We start from the raw sequence: 22452 nt of genomic DNA, 5'->3' as shown, positions 1-22452 counted from the left end.
AACTTTTCGCATATTCTTGAACTTTTTATCAGCCCAGAAACACTAAATCAAAGCTCCGGAAAGACTGCTTTGTGAACTTTGCTTCCTAGTACCTTCAAAGATAGAACTGTATTAACCCCTTAATCCCGTTTGACGTACTATCCCGTCAAGGTGACCTGGGACTTAATTCCCGGTGACGGGATAGTACGTCATACGCGATCGGCCGCGCTCACGGGGGGAGCGCGGCCGATCGCGGCCGGGTGTCAGCTGCATATCGCAGCTGACATCCGGCACTATGTGCCAGGAGCGGTCACGGACCGCCCCCGGCACATTAACCCCCGGCACACCGCGATCAAACATGATCGCGGTGTACCGGCGGTATAGGGAAGCATCGCGCAGGGAGGGGGCTCCCTGCGGGCTTCCCTGAGACCCCCGGAGCAACGCGATGTGATCGCGTTGCTGCGAGGGTCTCCTACCTCCTTCCTGGCTGCAGGTCCCGGATCCAAGATGGCCGCGGCATCCGGGTCCTGCAGGGAAGGAGGTGGCTTACCGAGTGTCTGCTCAGTGCAGACACTTGGTAAGCCTGCAGCCCTGCACAGCAGATCGCAGATCTGGCAGAGTGCTGTGCACACTGCCAGATCAATGATCTGTGATGTCCCCCCCTGGGACAAAGTAAAAAAGTAAAAAAAAATTTTTTCCACATGTGTAAAAAAAAAAGAAAAAAAATCCTAAATAAATAATAAAAAAAAAAATATATATTATTCCCATAAATACATTTCTTTATCTAAATAAAAAAAACAAAACAATAAAAGTACACATATTTAGTATCGCCGCGTCCGTAACGACCCAACCTATAAAACTGCCCCACTAGTTAACCCCTTCAGTAAACACAGTAAGAAAAAAAGAAAAAAAACGAGGCAAAAAACAACGCTTTATTACCATACCGGCGAACAAAAAGTGGAATAACACGCGATCAAAAAGACTGATATAAATATCCATGGTACCGCTGAAAACGTCATCTTGTCCCGCAAAAAACAAGCCGCTATACAGCATCATCAGCAAAAAAATAAAAAAGTTATAGTCCTGAGAATAAAGCGATACCAAAATAATTATTTTTTCTATAAAATAGTTTTTATCGTATAAAAGCGCCAAAACATAAAAAAATGATATAAATGAGATATCGCTGTAATCGTACTGACCCGTCGAATAAAAGCGCTTTATCAATTTTACCAAACGCGGAACGGTATAAACGCCTCTCCCAAAAGAAATTCATGAATAGCAGGTTTTTGGTCATTCTGCCTCACAAAAATCGGAATAAAAAGCGATCAAAAACGGTCACGTGTCCGAAAATGTTACCAATAAAAACGTCAACTCGTCCCGCAAAAAACAAGACCTCACATGACTCTGTGGAGCAAAATGTGGAAAAATTATAGGTCTCAAAATGTGGAGACGCAAAAACTTTTTTGCTATAAAAAGCGTCGCTGGTTTCACACTTGCGTTTTTGTCTGCAGCGTTTTTTGCACAAAAAAACGCATGCGTTTTTTCCCTATATTTAACATTGAAAACGCATGCGTTTTTTTGTACGCGTTTGGTCGCGTTTTCAAACGCATGCGTTTTTTTTCTGCATGCGTTCATTTTCAGAAATACAACCTGCAGTATTTTCTTGCGTTTTTAAGCACATGCGTTTGTTTGCGTTAAAAACGCATGCGTTTTTATTGGAAAAAAACAGAAAACACACTGAAAAGCCACCCACCACCATCAAGGTGATAAAGGGATCCAAACCCTAACCCTAACTCTACCCCTAACCGTTTAATGAACATTTTCTGACAGTCATAGTGCCACGTATTTAAGTGCCACGTATTTAAGTGCCACGTATTTAAGTGCCACGTATTTCAGTGCCACGTATTTCAGTGCCACGTATTTCAGTGCCACGTATTTCAGTGCCACGTATTTCAGTGCCACGTATTACGTATTTCAGTGCCACGTATTTAAGTGCCACGTATCACGTATTTCAGTGCCACGTATCACGTATTTCAGTGTCACATATTTTAGTACCACGTATTTCAGTGCCACGTATTTCAGTGCCACGTATTTCAGTGCCACGTATCACGTATTTCAGTGCCACGTGTTTCAGTGCCACGTATTTAAGTGCCACGTATCACGTATTTCAGTGCCACGTATTTCAGTGCCACGTATTTCAGTGCCACGTATTTCAGTGCCACGTATCACGTATTTCAGTGCCACGTATTTCAGTGCCACGTATTTCAGTGCCACGTATTTCAGTGCCACGTATTTCAGTGCCACGTATTACGTATTTCAGTGCCACGTATTTAAGTGCCACGTATCACGTATTTCAGTGCCACGTATTTCAGTGTCACATATTTTAGTACCACGTATTTCAGTGCCACGTATTTCAGTGCCACGTATTTCAGTGCCACGTACCACGTATTTCAGTGCCACGTGTTTCAGTGCCACGTATTTAAGTGCCACGTGCCACATATTTCAGTGCCACGTATTTCAGTGCCACGTATTTCAGTGCCACGTATTTCAGTGCCACATATTTCAGTCACGTTTAGGGTTAGGGTTAGGGGTAGGGTTAGGGCTAGGGTTGGAGGTAAAGTTAGGGTTGGGGCTAAAGTTAGGGTTAGGGTTTGGATTACATTTACGGTTTGGATTAGGGTTGGGACTAGAATTATGGGTGTGTCAGGGCTAGGGGTGTGGTTAGGGTTACCGTTGGGATTAGGGTTAGGGGTGTGTTTGGGTTAGGGTTTCAGGTAGAATTGGGGAGTTTCCACTGTCCAGGCACATCAGGGGCTCTCCAAGCGCGACATGGCGTCCAATCTCAATTCCAGCCAATTCTGCGTTGAAAAAGTAAAACAGTGCTCCTTCCCTTCCGAGCTCTCCCATGCGCCCAAAAAGGGGTTTACCCCAACATATGTGTTATCAGCGTACTCGGGACAAATTGAACAACAACTTCTGGGGTCCAAGTTCTCTTGTTATCCTTAGGAAAATAAAAATTTGGGGGGCTAAAAATCATTTTTGTGGGAAAAAAAAGATGTTTTATTTTCACGGCTCTGCGTTATAAACTGTAGTGAAACACTTGGGGGTTCAAAGTTCTCACAACACATCTAGATAAGTTCCTTGGGAGGTCTAGTTTCCAATATGGGGTCACTTGTGGGGGGTTTGTACTGTTTGGGTACATCAGGGGCTCTGCAAATGCAACGTGACGCCTGCAGACCAATCCATTTAAGGCTGCATTCCAAATGGCGCTCCTTCCCTTCCGAGCTCTGTCATGCACCCAAACAGTGGTTCCCCCCCACATATGGGGTATCAGCGTACTCAGGACAAATTGGACAACAACTTTTGGGGTCTAATTTATCCTGTTACCCTTGTGAAAATACAAAACTGGGGGCTAAAAAATCATTTTTGTGAAAAAAAAAAAGGAATTTTTATTTTCACGGCTTTGCGCTATAAACTTTAGTGAAACACTTGGGGGTTCAAAGTTCTCAAAACACATCTAGATAAGTTCCTTGGGAGGTCTAGTTTCCAATATGGGGTCACTTGTGGGGGGTTTGTACTGTTTGGGTACATCAGGGGCTCTGCAAATGCAACGTGACGGCTGCTGACCAATCCATTTAAGTCTGCATTCCAAATGGCGCTCCTTCCCTTCCGAGCTCTGTCATGCGCCCAAACAGTGGTTCCCCCCCACATATGGGGTATCAGCGTACTCAGGACAAATTGGAAAACAAATTTTGGGGTCCAATTTATTCTGTTACCCTTGTAAAAATACAAAGCTGGGGGCTAAAAAATCATTTTTGAGAAAAAAAATATATATATTTTCACGGCTCTGCGTTATAATCTGTAGTGAAACACTTGGGGGTTCAAAGCTCTCAAAACACATCTAGATAAGTTCCTTAGGGGGTCTACTTTCCAAAATGGTGTCAATTGTGGGGGGTTTCAATGTTTAGGCACATCAGGGGCTCTCCAAACGCAACATGGCGTCCCATCTCAATTCCAGTCAATTTTGCATTGAAAAGTCAAATGGCGCTCCTTCCCTTCCAAGCTCTGCCATGCGCCCAAACAATGGTTTACACCCACATATGGGGTATCAGCGTACTCAGGACAAATTGCACAACATTTTTTGGGGTCCAATTTCTTCTCTTACCCTTGGGAAAATAAAAAATTGGGGGCAAAAAAATCATTTTTGTGAAAAAATATGATTTTTTATTTTTACGGCTCTGCATTATAAACTTCTGTGAAGCACTTGGTGGGTCAAAGTGCTCACCACACATCTAGATAAGTTCCTTAGGGGGTCTACTTTCCAAAATGGTGTCACTTGTAGGGAGTTTCAATGTTTAGGCACATCAGGGGCTCTCCAAACGCAACATGGCGTCCCATCTCAATTCCAGTCAATTTTGCATTGAAAAGTCAAATGGCGCTCCTTCCCTTCCAAGCTCTGCCATGCACCCAAACAATGGTTTACACCCACATATGGGGTATCAGCGTACTCAGGACAAATTGCACAACATTTTTTGTGGTCCAATTTCTTCTCTTACCCTTGGGAAAATAAAAAATTGGGGGCAAAAAGATCATTTTTGTGAAAAAATATGATTTTTTATTTTTACGGCTCTGCATTATAAACTTCTGTGAAGCACTTGGTGGATCAAAGTGCTCACCACACATCTAGATAAGTTCCTTAGAGGGTCTACTTTCCAAAATGGTGTCACTTGTAGGGAGTTTCAATGTTTAGGCACATCAGGGGCTCTCCAAACGCAACATGGCATCCCATCTCAATTCCAGTCAATTTTGCATTGAAAAGTCAAATGGCGCTCCTTCCCTTCCAAGCTCTGCCATGCGCCCAAACAATGGTTTACACCCATATATGGGGTATCAGCGTACTCAGGACAAATTGCACAACATTTTTTGGGGTCCAATTTCTTCTCTTACCCTTGGGAAAATAAAAAATTGGGGGCGAAAAGATCATTTTTGTGAAAAAATATGATTTTTTATTTTTACGGCTCTGCATTATAAACTTCTGTGAAGCACTTGGTGGGTCAAAGTGCTCACCACACATCAAGATAAGTTCCTTAGTGGGTCTACTTTCCAAAATGGTGTCACTTGTAGGGGGTTTCAGTGTTTAGGCACATCAGGGGCTCTCCAAACGCAACATGGCGTCCCATCTCAATTCCAGTCAATTTTGCATTGAAAAGTCAAATGGCGCTCCTTTCCTTCCGAGCTCTGCCATACGCCCAAACAGTAGTTTACCCCCACATATGGGGTATCAGCGTACTCAGGACAAATTGTACAACAACTTTGGGGGTCCATTTTCTCCTGTTACCCTTGTTAAAATAAAACAAATTGGAGCTGAAATAAATTTTCTGTGAAAAAAAGTTAAATGTTCATTTTTATTTAAACATTCCAAAAATTCCTGTGAAACACCTGAAGGGTTAATAAACTTCTTGAATGTGGTTTTGAGCACCTTGAGGGGTGCAGTTTTTAGAATGGTGTCACACTTGGCTATTTTCTATCATATAGACCCCTCAAAATGACTTCAAATGAGATGTGGTCCCTAAAAAAAAATGGTGTTGTAAAAATGAGAAATTGCTGGTCAACTTTTAACCCTTATAACTCCGTCACAAAAAAAAATTTTGGTTCCAAAATTGTACTGATGTAAAGTAGACATGTGGGAAATGTTACTTATTAAGTATTTTGCGTGACATATGTCTGTGATTTAAGGGCATAAAAATTCAAAGTTGGAAAATTGCAAAATTTTCAAAATTTTCGCCAAATTTCCATTTTTTTCACAAATAAACGCAAGTTATATCGAATAAATTTTATGACTAACATGAAGTACAATATGTCACGAGAAAACAATGTCAGAATCGCCAAGATCCGTCAAAGCGTTCCAGAGTTATAGCCTCATAAAGGGACAGTGGTCAGAATTGTAAAAATTGGCCCTGTCATTAACGTGCAAACCACCCTCGGGGCTTAAGGGGTTAATGGACGCTATTTGAAGTGACTTTTTACAGAATTCCATTTTTTTTTGTTTCTTTGAGTGGTTTTTGTAACTTTTCATTTTTAAGACTCTGTACATACCAATTGTTATTTCAAAATGTTATCATCCCACAGTCCCGGAGTACTGTTCTTAACTAAGGGGGAATGTGGTGCCCCTAAGGGTATTTGCCACAAAAATAGCTATTGACACCAAATACAAATACTAAAATAGCAAGACTGCACTACCTTCTCCGGCCAGAAGGGGGAGCTCCAGAGACTCCCCTTGATCTATTCTGGTCTGAGAAAAGGACTGGCAGTTGGGTTGAGGAGCTGAAAGTGAGAGGTCGTATAACTGAACTCCTAACAGCCCTATGACGGATTATAAGCCTGTAATACCCATAGTAGGAAAAGAGGAATAGAGAAAAAGGACATTGTGAGAACCGGGTAGCAATAACCTCTACCCAGAATAGGCGCAGAGACGGATACCGGATCCGTGGCTATATTCATTATATATAATACAGCAACCGGAAAGAAGTGAGGTGATATCAGCTTCACCAGGGTAAGACGCAGCAACAGACACAGAGTTCAGCGGTACTCCCAGAGGGGGTAAGCCGACAAAAAGGACTCGGGTTGTCCGTCGAACCAGAGCACAGAAGAGACAGATTGGGTCGGCAGCCAGTTCACAAACAGCAGCAGGGCCATACAGAAACTGCGCATAATAAGAGGTGGAAATCCTGACAGGGTCAAAGTAATTCAGAGTTCTTAAACAGACTCCGGTGACAGTATTGGTTGCAAATCCCTTTTTGTTGAAGTAAACTGGTTAAACGTTTCAGTGCTTCAGTCTTTCATTTGGACAATAGCCATCGATCCAGGATCGGGGTCATCACAGCTGAGAGGACCTGCTGCTGATCAAGTAAGTGTCTGTTCCTTCATGATATCCCTTGCACTGTGCATCGCCTGAGGCCACAGCACCGTGTCAAGCCACTAGTGACATCCCCCTCAAGAGACGGACCTCATTGATCTGGTGCTGGGTACCTCGGTCTCCCGGGCGTCACAACTGGCGTCACGAACAGGATTGGGCCAGCCCGTACACCAGGTATTGTGTGCCGTAATTGGAGTCTGAAACTGTGAAAATTTGGATGAAAAATCTTGGAAATTGACTTTATTAAAGAAAATCCCGTTCCCCATTGAAAACTATTGAAAGTGACTTTTCTCCATTGGTTATAATGGGGTAAAAATGGCCGCCATCCCCTGATGTGATCATCTCATAAGCGTTAGGCACAAAACTGTTAATTGAGCTACATCATTACCCAAGCCCCAGTCTAACTGAAAAACTTCAAAATCCACCATCACAGAGCGTGCGGCAGTTAGAGGCAGCAGGGGGCGTGTCATTGTCATCCTGCTGCACAGAGGAACAAATCTACATTATCTAGACGGAAGCTGGGACCAGAGGGGTCTGGATTAACTAAGGGGGTACAGTATGTCGCAGCACGGAGACGGCGCAGCACCCGGCGACGCTAATGCAGCTGAAAGACAGAGTGTCGATAGAGAGCCTGGCAGCGCAGCAGTGCAAGGAGTGGCACCCATCATGCCGGTGTTGATGCCATATACCCCGGGTGGCCCGTGGCTTCCAATGTATGAAGGTGAACCTAATACCCTTGACGGTTTCAGGGAAAAGATGCTGGCTCATTTTGATATGTTCCCCGTGGGTGAAGCTCAGCGTGTTAGTCTCCTGATGATGCAGTTAAGTGGCCATGCTAAGCGAGAAGTCACGGCATGGGCAACTGATCTAAAAGGTACTGTTGAACGCATATTTGCTGGATTAAAAGCTACATTTGAAACCACTACCAGCAGCAAAGCTAAAGTACGATTCTTTAATTGCAAACAAAAAGCTAATGAGGGCGTGAGAGATTTTGCCTTAAACCTGCAGGAAGCCCTTAAATCACTTACACTGGCTGAACCCATTTTTAACACAGGAGCCGATAAACTGCTAAGAGACCAATTTATTGAGGGACTCTACACCCCTTCTCACCGGGGGCATGTGAGCATGCTTGTTTTTAAGAACCCTGAATTGACATTTGCCCAATTAAAGGAGAGCGCTATACGTCTCCAGGTGGCAGAGGCACCTCAGGATCAGGATCTCACACAACCCATGGCAGATGCACTTCAGCAACGGGGAATGCCAGTGACATCAGCTACGTCCGGTGCCAGTGCTAAGTCCCTGGGGCCTATTACTAATGAGGCTCTTCAGCAAAAGCTTGACTCTTTAACTGATGTTGTTGCTTCAATGGCTAAAACCATGCAGGAGATGAGAGAACCCAAGATGGAGTTGGCAAACCCTAGAGAGGATGTTCCATGGATGAGGTCCCGGAGATACCCGACATGGAGAGGACGACCCCGTGACCGCTACCAACCGGATGGACAGCCCATTTGCCGCCGTTGCCAGCAGCCAGGCCACTTTGCACGAAATTGTGATTTAAATGGGAATCCCCTGGGAATGCGGGCCGCTTCGCAGGAATGAATTTTCAAGGCCCAACACCCTGGCATGACAGGTACATCGGAGGACGACCCATCATCCCTATCGTGCTGGACGGAATTCCCCTCAACGCTTTGCTGGATACAGGTTCCCAGATTTCATCCATACCATATATCCTTTATAAGAGGTACTGGGCTGAGGTAGATATTGATAAAGGACCCTCTGATGTTGAACTAGATATATGGGCCAGTAATGGTAAGTTGGTACCGAAACTAGGATTCAGGGAGATGACCATAAAGATTGGTAAAGCAGAATTGAAGAAACAGGGTATAATTGTCGTTGATGTTGACCGACAGAACTGTGAACCAACTGTATTGATAGGAATGAATGTGTTAGAGAACTGCTTTTCCGAAGTTATCTCTGTCTTACAACAAATTGCTGAAACTGCCCGATCCTGCCAGCAGAGAGTTCTCTGGAGGGAAATAAAAGTATTAATGTTAAGGCAACAGATAGAAGTTGCAGGTGGAGAAATCGGCAGTGTGAGGGTGAGTGATCCAACGTCTATTGTAATCCCACCAAAAACAGAAATGCTGGTATGGTGTAGAGCGGCCATTGGTACTAAAGGACGAGACTATCAAGCCTTAATAGAACCAGCGTACACCGACAGCAGGCCCACTATACTCACGGCACGAGGGGTGGTCGAGGTACACCGGGGACGGGTGCCGGTACGACTTTTGAACTGTGGGGAGGAAGAGGTCACTTTGTCAAGGTACGCTACAGTGGCAAAGTTATATACTGTTGACAACAATGCCATCACAACTGTTGAGCCCTTAGAATCGACCTGTCAGGTGGAAAATAACGGCTCAGATGGAGGATTGGTGTCAACAGCTAGACGTGGGTGTAGATTCAACACCTACCCATCAAAGACAAGGGGTGTATAGATTAGTGACGGAATATGAACAGGTCTTCATTAAACACCCATTGGACTTCAGACGGATAGAAGGGGTGGAACATACAATCCCCACCGGTGACCATCCCCCGATAAAAGAAAGATATAGACCCATACCGCCCGCTCACTATCAATGTGCAAAGGACATGCTGAGAGAGATGAAACAGGCCGTGGTAATAAGAGATAGTTGTAGCCCTTGGGCGGCCCCTCTGGTGATTGTCAAAAAAAAGGACGGAACCATGAGAATGTGCGTAGACTACCGGCGGATTAATAACATCACCCACAAAGACGCCTATCCCTTGCCTAGGATAGAAGAGTCCTTGACTGCTTTGAAATCTGCTAATTATTTTTCCACCTTAGACTTAACAAGCGGGTATTGGCAAGTCCCTGTGGCTGAGAGAGATAAAGAAAAAACGGCATTCACCACACCAATGGGTCTAAGCGAATTTAATCGCATGCCGTTCGGACTCTGCAACGCATCCGTTACTTTCCAGCGACTGATGGAATGTTGCCTCGGACACAAGAACTTCGAGACCGTCCTCCTGTACCTAGATGATGTGATCGTCTACTCAAAGACTTACGAACAGCACTTAACAGACCTGGCAGAGGTGTTCGAAGCCTTATCCAAGTATGGTATGAAAATCAAACCATCCAAATGTCACCTTCTCAAGCCAAAGGTACAATACTTAGGGCACATCGTGAGTTCGGAGGGAGTAGCACCGGATCACGAGAAAATAACTGCCATAAGGGATTGGCCAAGACCTACCAACGCAAAAGAAGTGAGGCAATTCTTGGGATTAGTGGGTTACTATCGTAGATTTATAAAAGGATTTACCAAATTGGCAGCACCCTTGCAAGATGCTTTGATAGGGCAGACGAAGAAACCTTCAAACCGAAACCCTCCTTTTCAGTGGAACGACGAAAGAGAAGACTCCTTTGAACAACTAAAGAAGGCACTAACCAGAGAAGAAGTTCTGGTGTATCCGGATTACCATCAACCTTTCATCCTCTACACCGATGCCAGTAATGTGGGATTGGGAGCGGTGCTGTCACAAAAGCAAGAAGGTCGGGAGAAAGTCATCGCCTTTGCAAGTAGAAAACTCCGGCCTACTGAAAGAAATTCTGAAAATTATAGCTCCTTCAAATTGGAGCTACTGGCAGTAGTTTGGGCTGTGACTGAACGTTTCAAACACTATTTGACCGGTGCAGAATTTATTGTCTATACTGACAACAATCCATTGACCCACCTAGACACGGCTAAATTAGGTGCGTTAGAACAGCGATGGATAGCCCGGTTATCTAATTACAACTTCGTGATCAAGTATCGAGCAGGTCGCAAGAATGGAAATGCCGATGCCCTATCCCGGATGCCACACTTGAGAGATGTAGAAGAAGAAATGGGGGAGCTTGAAGAAATTGAACTACCAGCCTTTCATCAGCCCAAGGTAAAACATCGTCAGTCAATTACCTATCAGAAACAACAAGAAGTGAATTCTAATCCGTTAGCACACCATAGATGGGCTGACACCCAAGATAGCAATCCGGCTGTGAAGCTAGTGAAGGAACTATTGACTGAGCAAAGTGCATATCCCGATGAGGATGCCCCAGAAGAGACACATCAACTCTGGAAAGAGAGAGGCAAAATGTCCCTGTATCAAGGGAAACTCTGTAGAAGATACACCAATCCGAAAACGCATGAATTGGTTTGGCAGATTATCGTGCCTAAACAAGATGTGAGGATGGTCCTTAAGGCTTACCACAATGGTGCTGGTCACTTTGGTTGGAAAAAGCTAGTACTTCTGAGAGAAAGATTTTATTGGGTCGGGATGAGAAAATCAATCGAACAGTGGTGTAGAAACTGTGGCCCGTGCAACCTCAGAAGCAACGATCAAAAGAGCCAAAGAGCACCACTGCAGCCCATAATCACCAAACAACCACTTGAATTGGTAGCCATGGACCACGTAAAGTTGACACCGAGCCGGTCCGGTTACGTCTATGCCTTGACCATCGTGGATCATTATTCGCGCTTCTTGGTAGTAGTACCTGTAAAAGATCCGACTGCAAAAACAGCAGCCAAAGCGTTCCAAACGTACTTTTGTAGACCCCATGGATATCCGGAACAGGTTCTCACTGACCAGGGTACAGCCTTCGAATCAGAGATCTTCAGAGAATTCTGTAATATGTATGGTTGCAAAAAGATCCGGGCGACGGCCTATCATCCGCAAACAAATGGCTTATGTGAGAAGATGAACCATATTGTGATAGACCTACTAAAGACTTTACCTGAAACGGAAAGGAATCAATGGCCAGAGAAATTGCCTGACTTGGTGGATCTGTATAATCATGTCCCGGTGAGCTCTACCAACTGCACCCCAGCTTATCTTATGCATGCAAGACCCAGCCAATTGCCAATCGATCTAGAAATGGGAATTCTGAAACCATACGCAGAAGTTCAAGACTCCAATTGGGATGTCGTACGGCAAAAGCAGTATCGCCAAGTGCAAGAGAGTGTGGAAAGAAGCCTCCAGCAAACCAGAGAAAGACAAGAGCGAACTTTCAACCAGAATGCTCTAGCAACTCCATTAAGACCGGGTGACCAAGTACTCAAGAGGAATCGTCAAACCAATAAACTGGATAATCAATGGGAAGCCATACCCTACACAGTTTTACCAACAAGAATGGATAATCCTAAAATGTGTCTCATTAGCAAAAACGGAGGTTTAACATCTGTACTAGTGTCAAGAGACAATCTTAAATTATGTCCCGAAATGTTGAAAGAGCCAGAAGTTGTCCAGCCAGAATCAGAAGTTATTCAACCTATACAGGTTCAACCAGTAAAGGAAAAAGAGGAGGAAATTTATCACACCTGTATAGGAGACTTTCTCAAAACCCTACTAACATACCATGGTGCAGTAGTGGTTCCCATGGTGGCCTTTTATCCAACACCGAATCCAATGTTAGAAGTCCCAAGACAGGAAGAGGCTGACCCTGTACTACAAGAGGTTCCAGGTCAGGAAGAACAGATTCCTGATCAGAGTGATCCCATTCACGGTGGACTTGCCAACCCCATAGTGGTGGAATTATCTTTAGCAGAGAGGGCAGATACTATATCCGCAGTAGACAATAGTACACCACATAAAGAGACACCGCTATTACACAGATCCCAGCGTAGTACCCAGGGTCAATTACCGGCCAGGTATGCGGATTACCAACTATAAGACTATACTCATTGTTATCGTTCTGTAACGTTTAAGCCCAGTACCTACAGAGACTTACCTGTATGAACTTTTCGCATATTCTTGAACTTTTTATCAGCCCAGAAACACTAAATCAAAGCTCCGGAAAGACTGCTTTGTGAACTTTGCTTCCTAGTACCTTCAAAGATAGAACTGTATTAATGGACGCTATTTGAAGTGACTTTTTACAGAATTCCATTTTTTTTTGTTTCTTTGAGTGGTTTTTGTAACTTTTCATTTTTAAGACTCTGTACATACCAATTGTTATTTCAAAATGTTATCGTCCCACAGTCCCGGAGTACTGTTCTTAACTAAGGGGGAATGTGGTGCCCCTAAGGGTATTTGCCACAAAAATAGCTATTGACACCAAATACAAATACTAAAATAGCAAGACTGCACTACCTTCTCCGGCCAGAAGGGGGAGCTCCAGAGACTCCCCTTGATCTATTCTGGTCTGAGAAAAGGACTGGCAGTTGGGTTGAGGAGCTGAAAGTGAGAGGTCTATTACTGAACTCCTAACAGCCCTATGACGGATTATAAGCCTGTAATACCCATAGTAGGAAAAGAGGAATAGAGAAAAAGGACATTGTGAGAACCGGGTAGCAATAACCTCTACCCAGAATAGGCGCAGAGACGGATACCGGATCCGTGGCTATATTCATTATATATAATACAGCAACCGGAAAGAAGTGAGGTGATATCAGCTTCACCAGGGTAAGACGCAGCAACAGACACAGAGTTCAGCGGTACTCCCAGAGGGGGTAAGCCGACAAAAAGGACTCGGGTTGTCCGTCGAACCAGAGCACAGAAGAGACAGATTGGGTCGGCAGCCAGTTCACAAACAGCAGCAGGGCCATACAGAAACTGCGCATAATAAGAGGTGGAAATCCTGACAGGGTCAAAGTAATTCAGAGTTCTTAAACAGACTCCGGTGACAGTATTGGTTGCAAATCCCTTTTTGTTGAAGTAAACTGGTTAAACGTTTCAGTGCTTCAGTCTTTCATTTGGACAATAGCCATCGATCCAGGATCGGGGTCATCACAGCTGAGAGGACCTACTGCTGATCAAGTAAGTGTCTGTTCCTTCATGATATCCCTTGCACTGTGCATTGCCTGAGGCCACAGCACCGTGTCAAGCCACTAGTGACATCCCCCTCAAGAGACGGACCTCATTGATCTGGTGCTGGGTATCTCGGTCTCCCGGGCGTCACATATGGATAAATGATTTAATCTCCTTAGACCTATTTAAAGCCCCTTGACTAACACTTGTATTTTGGGATTACATTTCTAAGACTCCAAATCCTATATTAGGTGTGCTCCATCATTTGTGTTGTTTATGTTTTATGTTCTTGCTTGCATTCATTCCTGCTGGATTCAACTGTAACCACCCTGTTGAACCTTGTTTCCTGGTGATCATTTACAGTCCTTACTGCCCATGTGCTTTCCTGTTCACTGCACCGATGTCTGGGGTCCGTGTGCCCAGATGGGGCCTGAGGCTTACAGGTTCCACTTCACCTGGTGGTGAGCCTTGACATTTGACAGTATGCTGGTCTGGAGCATTCCAGAATGTGCTAGCGCAATGTCAAGGAGGAAAGACATCAGTAAGGGTCTTAGTGAAGGAAATATTTGTACCCAATGCCAATCAATTTGAAAAGGGTTATAAAACAATTTCCAAAGAATTGGGACTCCATAATTCTACAGTGTGAAAGATTTTTCACAAGTGGAAAAAATTCAAGACAGTAGACAATCTTTCCAGGATTGCATGTCCTAGTAAATTCACACCAAGGCCAAACTATACTATGCTCAGAGAAATAAAAAAAATAAATAAACAGCTCAGACTCTAAGTCTGTATTCACGCGTTGCATTTTTGCCACTCGGATTTTTCACTAAACCGGATGGGAAATCTGTCACCAAGAATCCAGTTATTGCTTGAGAAAAGATGGAGAAAAAGGTATCTTTGGGTAGAATAGAGCACCCTTTCTGCACTCTAAACTTTTCAAATTTGAGAGTTTCCCCACTAGGAATTGTTCCTTAAAGTCTGTGAAATTAATTCACCATCTGTCCTTTCCCAGGGGTCCATCAGTGAAAGAATGCATCGGTTGCTTATGTCTCCCTAGAAAGGGCGGTCGCACTGAGATGGGAAGCAGGCCAAGGAGCCCTTATGGTAAAAACTAACATTGAGTCAGCCTTTCGTCCCTTTCCTGTACATCCTGATTGCTACCATCTTTAGGTTTCTTTTCTACTATGATATCTGTTTGCCTATGGACTACTCTATATTGTGCCGTTATTTTGAAATGTTCAGCATTTTTTGGAATGGGTGTGTCATGCCTCGGGATTTGATCTAGCAGTCCTGTGCTCTTCTGTCTGCTGAGCCAAAGAAAATCCTTGCACTGTCCGGGTACATATTACCTTTTGCCTTTTGTCCATTTCTATATGACAGCAAGTGTTTTTGATTTTCTATGTAGCCTGTTCTGTCACTGTAAATGGAAGCACTGCAGGTGCTTCCATTTAAACACCACGTCCAGGCTACTAGATCTATGAAGGACAACCTGAATTTTTGGTGGGTTTTCCTCTACAGCTACACTGCCCGCATCTGCTGCCAAGAGGCAGAAATGTCTAATACTGAGATAACATTATTTACAGACTCTGCAGTGTCTGTGGGTTTCGGTGCTGTTTATGACAGTGAAAGGTGTGCAGCCAGTTGGTCGGCTTCGTGGTACAACACCGACTTTTACAGGAACATCACTTATTTTTATTTATTCCCTGTCGTGGTCGCAATAGAACTCTGGGGAGCCGAATTTTCAAACAAGAGTACATACAACACTTGCGTTGTCCACTGCGTAAATAGTCTCACCTCATTTTCCTTAACAATTCTGGCTTTAAATAGACACTTTATTTTTCATTGTCTTCACTTCAGTTTCTGATTCAGGCCTCGTCATGTACCAGGGGTTAAAAATGTTGCACTTATGCTCTTTCATGTTTTTCTTGGCAGGAATTCTGGAAACTCATGCCAGAAGCTTCCAAAGAAGGCATTCCATGCCCCCCATTGTTGTGGGATATATTGATGAGTGCACGATGTCTCTGATCTTCAGTGGCTCATGCTACTTGGAATTACTAAGAAAATGCGTGGAGCAGTTGGTGTGAGTTAGGAGGGCCGGTTTGTGGCAATTTAGAACATTTTTCTCTCTTAAAAAAGGTTATGAAGTATTTTTTCTTATCTTAGGTCATTGGGAGCATCTGCTTCTGTGGCCCAGCGTAGACTCACTGGCTTAAGTTTTCACTTTTGCTTATGTGGTTGGTTTGACTTTACAAAAAACTTTTTTTTTATACCGCAAGCATTGAAGGACTGGAAAAGGAGCTCAGCTTATCAGTAGAGAATGCCTTTGCTCAATTTCCTATTTGCTTCTATTATAATTTTATGAGAAGCACCTGTACCTGCATATTTTTCATTCAAAAACAGATCAATATGGGTGTGGTCTGTGGATTCCTTTGAATAAAGTTGATGGTGCACTATGTCCTGTTCATATGGTTTCAGAATATTTTTTTCAGTGCATTGCTTTAACAGCACTTTAACGTGTTTTCAGTTTCTGGCCATTCTAAAGCGTTGTCTAGCAAAAGTGGGAGGCCAACCTAATAATTTTGGTACTCATTCTTTTAGAATTGGAGCATACAGGGTGGGTTCTAATGAAGAGGTACAAAGAATGGGCCAATGGAAGACTGAATGTTTTGCAAGTTATATTCCCCTCAAGCTGATTTATACTATTTGACTTATCTTTTAGGTTTTTGGAGGCAGTTTGTATGATTCTTGGGTAACTCCTATGTCTTTAGGGCGGCATAGTTGGCTGAATGCAGACCTGGCAGTAAGAATCTAGGATTTTGGAATATTATGGTGATGTGGAGAGAAATCCGGAGTTTAACATGGTGTCAGGTTTCACCAGAGACTTTTGAGATCAGCAACATGTCCCATTCACTAGTTATTCTAGTTAGACATGCCTGGGGCAATGATCTTTGCTTTTTGATGATGACTGAACTTATGGCATTAAGGGTACTGTTACACTCTGCAAATTTCCAACGATCACGACCAGCGATACGACCTGGCCGTGATCGTTGGAAAGTCGTTGTGTGGTCGCTGGGGAGCTGTCACACAGACAGCTCTCCAGCGACCAACGATGCCGAAGGCCCCGGGTAACCAGGGTAAACATCGGGTTACTGTTATGGACCTGGTGGTTAGGTGCACCTGGAATGACCTGATGGTTAAACTAGAAAACAGGACGAGCTCTGGGAAGTGGGAACTCTGCTGACCGCAATCCTAATCCTATAACACACACACTAGAAATAGCTGTGGAGCGTACCTAACTCTCCCTAGATGCCTCTTCACAGCCTAAGAGCTAACTACCCCTAAAGATAGGAAAATAAGCCTTACCTTGCCTCAGAGAAATTCCCCCAAAGGTAAAGGCAGCCCCCCACATATATTAACTGTGAGTTAAGAGGAAAGTCACAAACACAGGGATGAAACAGGTTTCAGCAAAGGAGGCCAGACTTACTAGATAGACTGAGGATAGGAAAGGGATCTATGCGGTCAGCACAAAAAACTACAAAAAGCCACGCAGAGTGTGCAAAAACACCCCCGCACCGACTCACGGTGCGGAGGTGCCACTCTGCAACCCAGAGCTTCCAGCTAGCAAGGCAATATCATGTTAGCGAGCTGGACTAGAACTTAGCAAGTACTAAGAAATATATTCAGTACACAATGAACAACAAGTGAACTAGCAGGGACTTAGCTTCTGCTGGAGTAGACAGGTCATCAGAAAGATCCGAGAGAGATCTGAACCAGTGCTAATACATTGGCAGCTGGCATGGAGTAACGATCTGAGTGGAGTTAAATAGAGAAGCCAGCCTAGCCGCAAACGAGGGCAGCTGAGGAAGCAACCTCAGAACCAGCAGTTCCCCTCACAGCCACCAGAGGGAGTCCACGGACAGAACTCGCCGATGTATCAATCATGACCACAGGAGGGAGTTCAAGAACGGAATTCACAACAGTACCCCCCCTTGAGGAGGGGTCACCGAACCCTCACCAGAGCCCCCAGGCCAATCAGGACGAGCCAAATGAAAGGCATGAACCAACTCGGCCGCATGGACATCGGAGGCAAAAACCCAGGAATTATCCTCCTGACCATAGCCCTTCCATTTGACCAGGTACTGAAGTTTCCATCTCGAAATATGAGAATCTAAAATCTTCTTCACCACATACTCCAACTCCCCCTCGACCAACACCGGAGCAGGAGGGTCAACGGAGGGAACCATAGGCGCCACATATCTCCGCAACAACGACCTATGGAACACATTATGGATGGCAAAAGAAACTGGAAGGGCCAAACGAAACGACACAGGATTGAGAATTTCAGAAATCTTATAAGGACCAATGAAACGAGGCTTAAACTTAGGAGAAGAAACCTTCATAGGGACATGACGAGACGACAACCAAACCAAATCCCCAACACGAAGTCGGGGACCAACACAGCGACGGCGGTTGGCGAAATGTTGAGCCTTCTCCTGGGACAATGTCAAATTGTCCACTACATGAGTCTAAATTTGCTGCAACCTGTCCACCACAGAATCCACACCAGGACAGTCCGAAGGCTCAACCTGCCCTGAAGAAAAACGAGGATGAAAACCAGAATTACAAAAAAAAAAGGTGAAACCAAAGTAGCCGAACTGGCCCGATTATTAAGGGCGAACTCAGCCAATGGCAAGAAGGTCACCCAATCATCCTGATCAGCAGAAACAAAGCATCTCAGATAGGTCTCCAAAGTCTGATTAGTTCGTTCGGTTTGGCCATTTGTCTGAGGATGGAAAGCCGAAGAGAAAGACAAATCAATGCCCATCTTAGCACAAAAGGACCACCAAAACCTTGAAACAAACTGGGAACCTCTGTCCGACACGATGTTCTCCGGAATGCCATGCAAACGAACCACATGCTGGAAAAATAGTGGAACCAAATCAGAGGAGGAAGGTAATTTAGACAAGGGTACCAAATGGACCATCTTAGAGAAGCGATCACAAACCACCCAGATGACCGACATCCTTTGAGAGACAGGGAGATCTGAAATAAAATCCATGGAAACATGCGTCCAAGGCCTTTTCGGGACTGGCAAGGGCAAAAGTAACCCACTGGCACGAGAACAGCAGGGCTTGGCCCGAGCACAAGTCCCACAAGACTGCACAAAAGAACGCACATCCCGTGACAAGGAAGGCCACCAAAAGGACCTAGCCACCAAATCTCTGGTACCAAAAATCCCAGGATGACCAGCCAACACCGAACAATGAACCTCAGAGATAACTCTAGTAGTCCATCTATCAGGGACAAACAGTTTTTCTGCTGGACAACGGTCAGGTCTATCAGCCTGAAACTCCTGCAGCGCCCGCCGCAAATCAGGTGAGATGGCAGACAGAATTACCCCCTCTTGGAGAATACCAGCCAGCTCAGGAACTCCCGGGGAATCAGGCACAAAACTCCTTGAAAGGGCATCGGCCTTCACATTCTTAGAACCCGGAAGGTATGAAACCACAAAATTGAAACGGGAGAAAAACAGCGACCATCGAGCCTGTCTAGGATTCAACCGCTTAGCAGACTCGAGATAAGTCAGATTTTTGTGATCCGTTAAGACCACTACGCGATTCTTGGCTCCCTGAAGCCAATGTCGCCACTCCTCGAACGCCCACTTCATAGCCAACAACTCCCGATTGCCAACATCATAATTATGCTCAGCAGGCGAAAACTTTCTAGAAAAGAAAGCACATGGCTTCATCACAGAGCCATCAGAAGATCTTTGAGACAAAACAGCCCCTGCTCCAATCTCAGAAGCATCAACCTTGACCTGAAAAGGGAGCGAAACATCTGGCTGACACAACACAGGGGCCGAAGAGAAACGACGTGTCAACTCCCGAAAAGCCTCAACGGCCGCAGAGGACCAATTCACCACATCAGCACCTTTCTTGGTCAAATCAGTCAACGGTTTAACAACACTAGAAAAATTAGTGATGAAGCGACGGTAAAAATTAGCAAAGCCCAAGAATTTCTGAAGGCTCTTCACAGATGTAGGCTGAGTCCAATCATAAATGGCCTGAACTTTAACAGGATCCATCTCGATAGTAGAAGGGGAAAAAATGAAACCCAAAAAGGAAACCTTCTGAACTCCGAAGGGACACTTAGACCCCTTCACAAACAAAGAATTAGCACGAAGAACCTGGAACACCATTCTGACCTGCTTCACATGAGACTCCCAATCATCCGAAAAGACCAAAATATCATCCAAATATACAATAATGAATCTATCCAAATACTTTCGGAAGATGTCATGCATAAAGGACTGAAACACAGATGGAGCATTAGAAAGCCTGAATGGCATCATCAGGTACTCAAAATGGCCCTCGGGCGTATTAAATGCTGTTTTCCATTCATCGCCCTGTTTAATACGCACAAGATTATACGCCCCTCGAAGATCTATCTTGGTGAACCAACTAGCCCCCTTAATCCGAGCAAACAAATCAGACTGTAGAGGCAAAGGGTACTGAAATTTGACCGTGATTTTATTGAGAAGGCGGTAATCTATACAAGGTCTCAGAGAACCATCCTTCTTGGCCACAAAAAAGAACCCTGCTCCCAACGGTGACGACGACGGGCGAATATGCCCTTTCTCCAAGGACTCCTTTATATAACTCCGCATAGCGGCGTGTTCCGGCACAGATAAATTGAAAAGTCGTCCCTTAGGAAATTTACTACCAGGAATCAAATTAATAGCACAATCACAATCCCTATGAGGAGGTAGGGCACTGGATTTGGGCTCATCGAATACATCTCGGTAATCCGACAAAAATTCTGGGACTTCAGAAGGAGTAGAAGGAGAAATTGACAACAACGGAAGGTCACCATGTACCCCTTGACAACCCCAACTGGACACAGACATTGATTTCCAATCCAATACTGGATTATGGACCTGTAGCCATGGCAAACCCAACACGACCACATCATGCAAATTATGCAACACCAAAAAGCGAACATCTTCCTGATGTGCAGGAGCCATGCACATGGTCAACTGAGTCCAGTACTGAGGCTTTTCTTGGCCAAAGGCGTAGCATCAATTCCCCTTAATGGAATAGGATACTGCAAGGGCTCCAAGAAAAAAACACAGCGCCTGGCAAACTCCAAGTCCATCAAATTCAGGGCAGCGCCTGAGTCCACAAATGCCATAACAGAGTAGGACGACAAAGAGCAAATCAGAGTAACGGACAAAAGAAATTTAGGCTGTACAGTACCAATGGTGACGGACCTAGCGAACCGCTTAGTGCGCTTAGGACAATCAGAGATAGCATGAGCGGGGTCACCACAGTAAAAACACAGCCTATTCTGACGTCTGTGTTCTTGCCGTTCAGCTCTGGTCAAAGTCCTATCACATTGCATAGGCTCAGGCCTCTGCTCAGAGGACACCGCCAAATGGCGCACAACCTTGAGTTCATGCAAGCGCCGATCGATCTGAATGGTCAAGGACATTGATTCATTCAGACCAGCAGGCGTGGGAAACCCCACCATAACATCCTTAAGGGCTTCAGAAAGACCTTTTCTGAAAATTGCTGCAAGGGTACACTCATTCCATTGAGTAAGCACAGACCACTTTCTAAACTTCTGGCAATATACCTCCGCTTCATCCTGACCTTGACACAAAGCTAGCAAGATTTTCTCTGCCTGATCCACAGAGTTAGGTTCGTCATAAAGCAATCCAAGCGCCAGAAAAAACGCATCTACATTAAGCAATGCAGGATCTCCTGGCGCAAGGGAGAATGCCCAGTCTTGTGGGTCGCCACGTAACAAAGAAATAATGATTTTTACTTGCTGAATGGGGTCACCAGAGGAGCGGGGTTTCAAAGCAAGAAACAGTTTACAATTATTTTTGAAATTCAGAAATTTAGATCTATCTCCAAAAAACAAATCAGGAATTGGAATTCTAGGCTCTAACATAGGATTCTGAACTACATAATCTTGAATGCTTTGTACCCTCGCAGTGAGGTGATCAACACAAGAGGACAGACCTTGAATGTCCATATCTACACCTGAGTCCTGAACCACCCAGAGGTTAAGGGGAAAAGAAAGACAAAACACACTGCAGAGAAAAAAAAATGGTCTCAGAACTTCTCTTATCCCTCTATTGAGATGCATTAACACTTTGTGGGCCAGCTGCACTGTTATGGACCTGGTGGTTAGGTGCACCTGAAATGACCTGATGGTTAAACTAGAAAACAGGACGAGCTCTGGGAAGTGGGAACTCTGCTGACCGCAATCCTAATCCTATAACACAGACACTAGAAATAGCTGTGGAGCGTACCTAACTCTCCCTAGATGCCTCTTCACAGCCTAAGAGCTAACTACCCCTAAAGATAGGAAAATAAGCCTTACCTTGCCTCAGAGAAATTCCCCCAAAGGTAAAGGCAGCCCCCCACATATATTAACTGTGAGTTAAGAGGAAAGTCACAAACACAGGGATGAAACAGGTTTCAGCAAAGGAGGCCAGACTTACTAGATAGACTGAGGATAGGAAAGGGATCTATGCGGTCAGCACAAAAAACTACAAAAAGCCACGCAGAGTGTGCAAAAACACCCCCGCACCGACTCACGGTGCGGAGGTGCCACTTTGCAACCCAGAGCTTCCAGCTAGCAAGGCAATATCATGTTAGTGAGCTGGACTAGAACTTAGCAAGTACTAAGAAATATATTCAGTACACAATGAACAACAAATGAACTAGCAGGGACTTAGCTTCTGCTGG

Source organism: Ranitomeya variabilis, chromosome 3, assembly GCF_051348905.1.
Source record: "Ranitomeya variabilis isolate aRanVar5 chromosome 3, aRanVar5.hap1, whole genome shotgun sequence".
NCBI lineage: Eukaryota > Metazoa > Chordata > Amphibia > Anura > Dendrobatidae > Ranitomeya > Ranitomeya variabilis.
The sequence above is the reverse complement of the archived record's forward strand: the minus strand, read 5'-3'. Positions refer to the sequence as shown.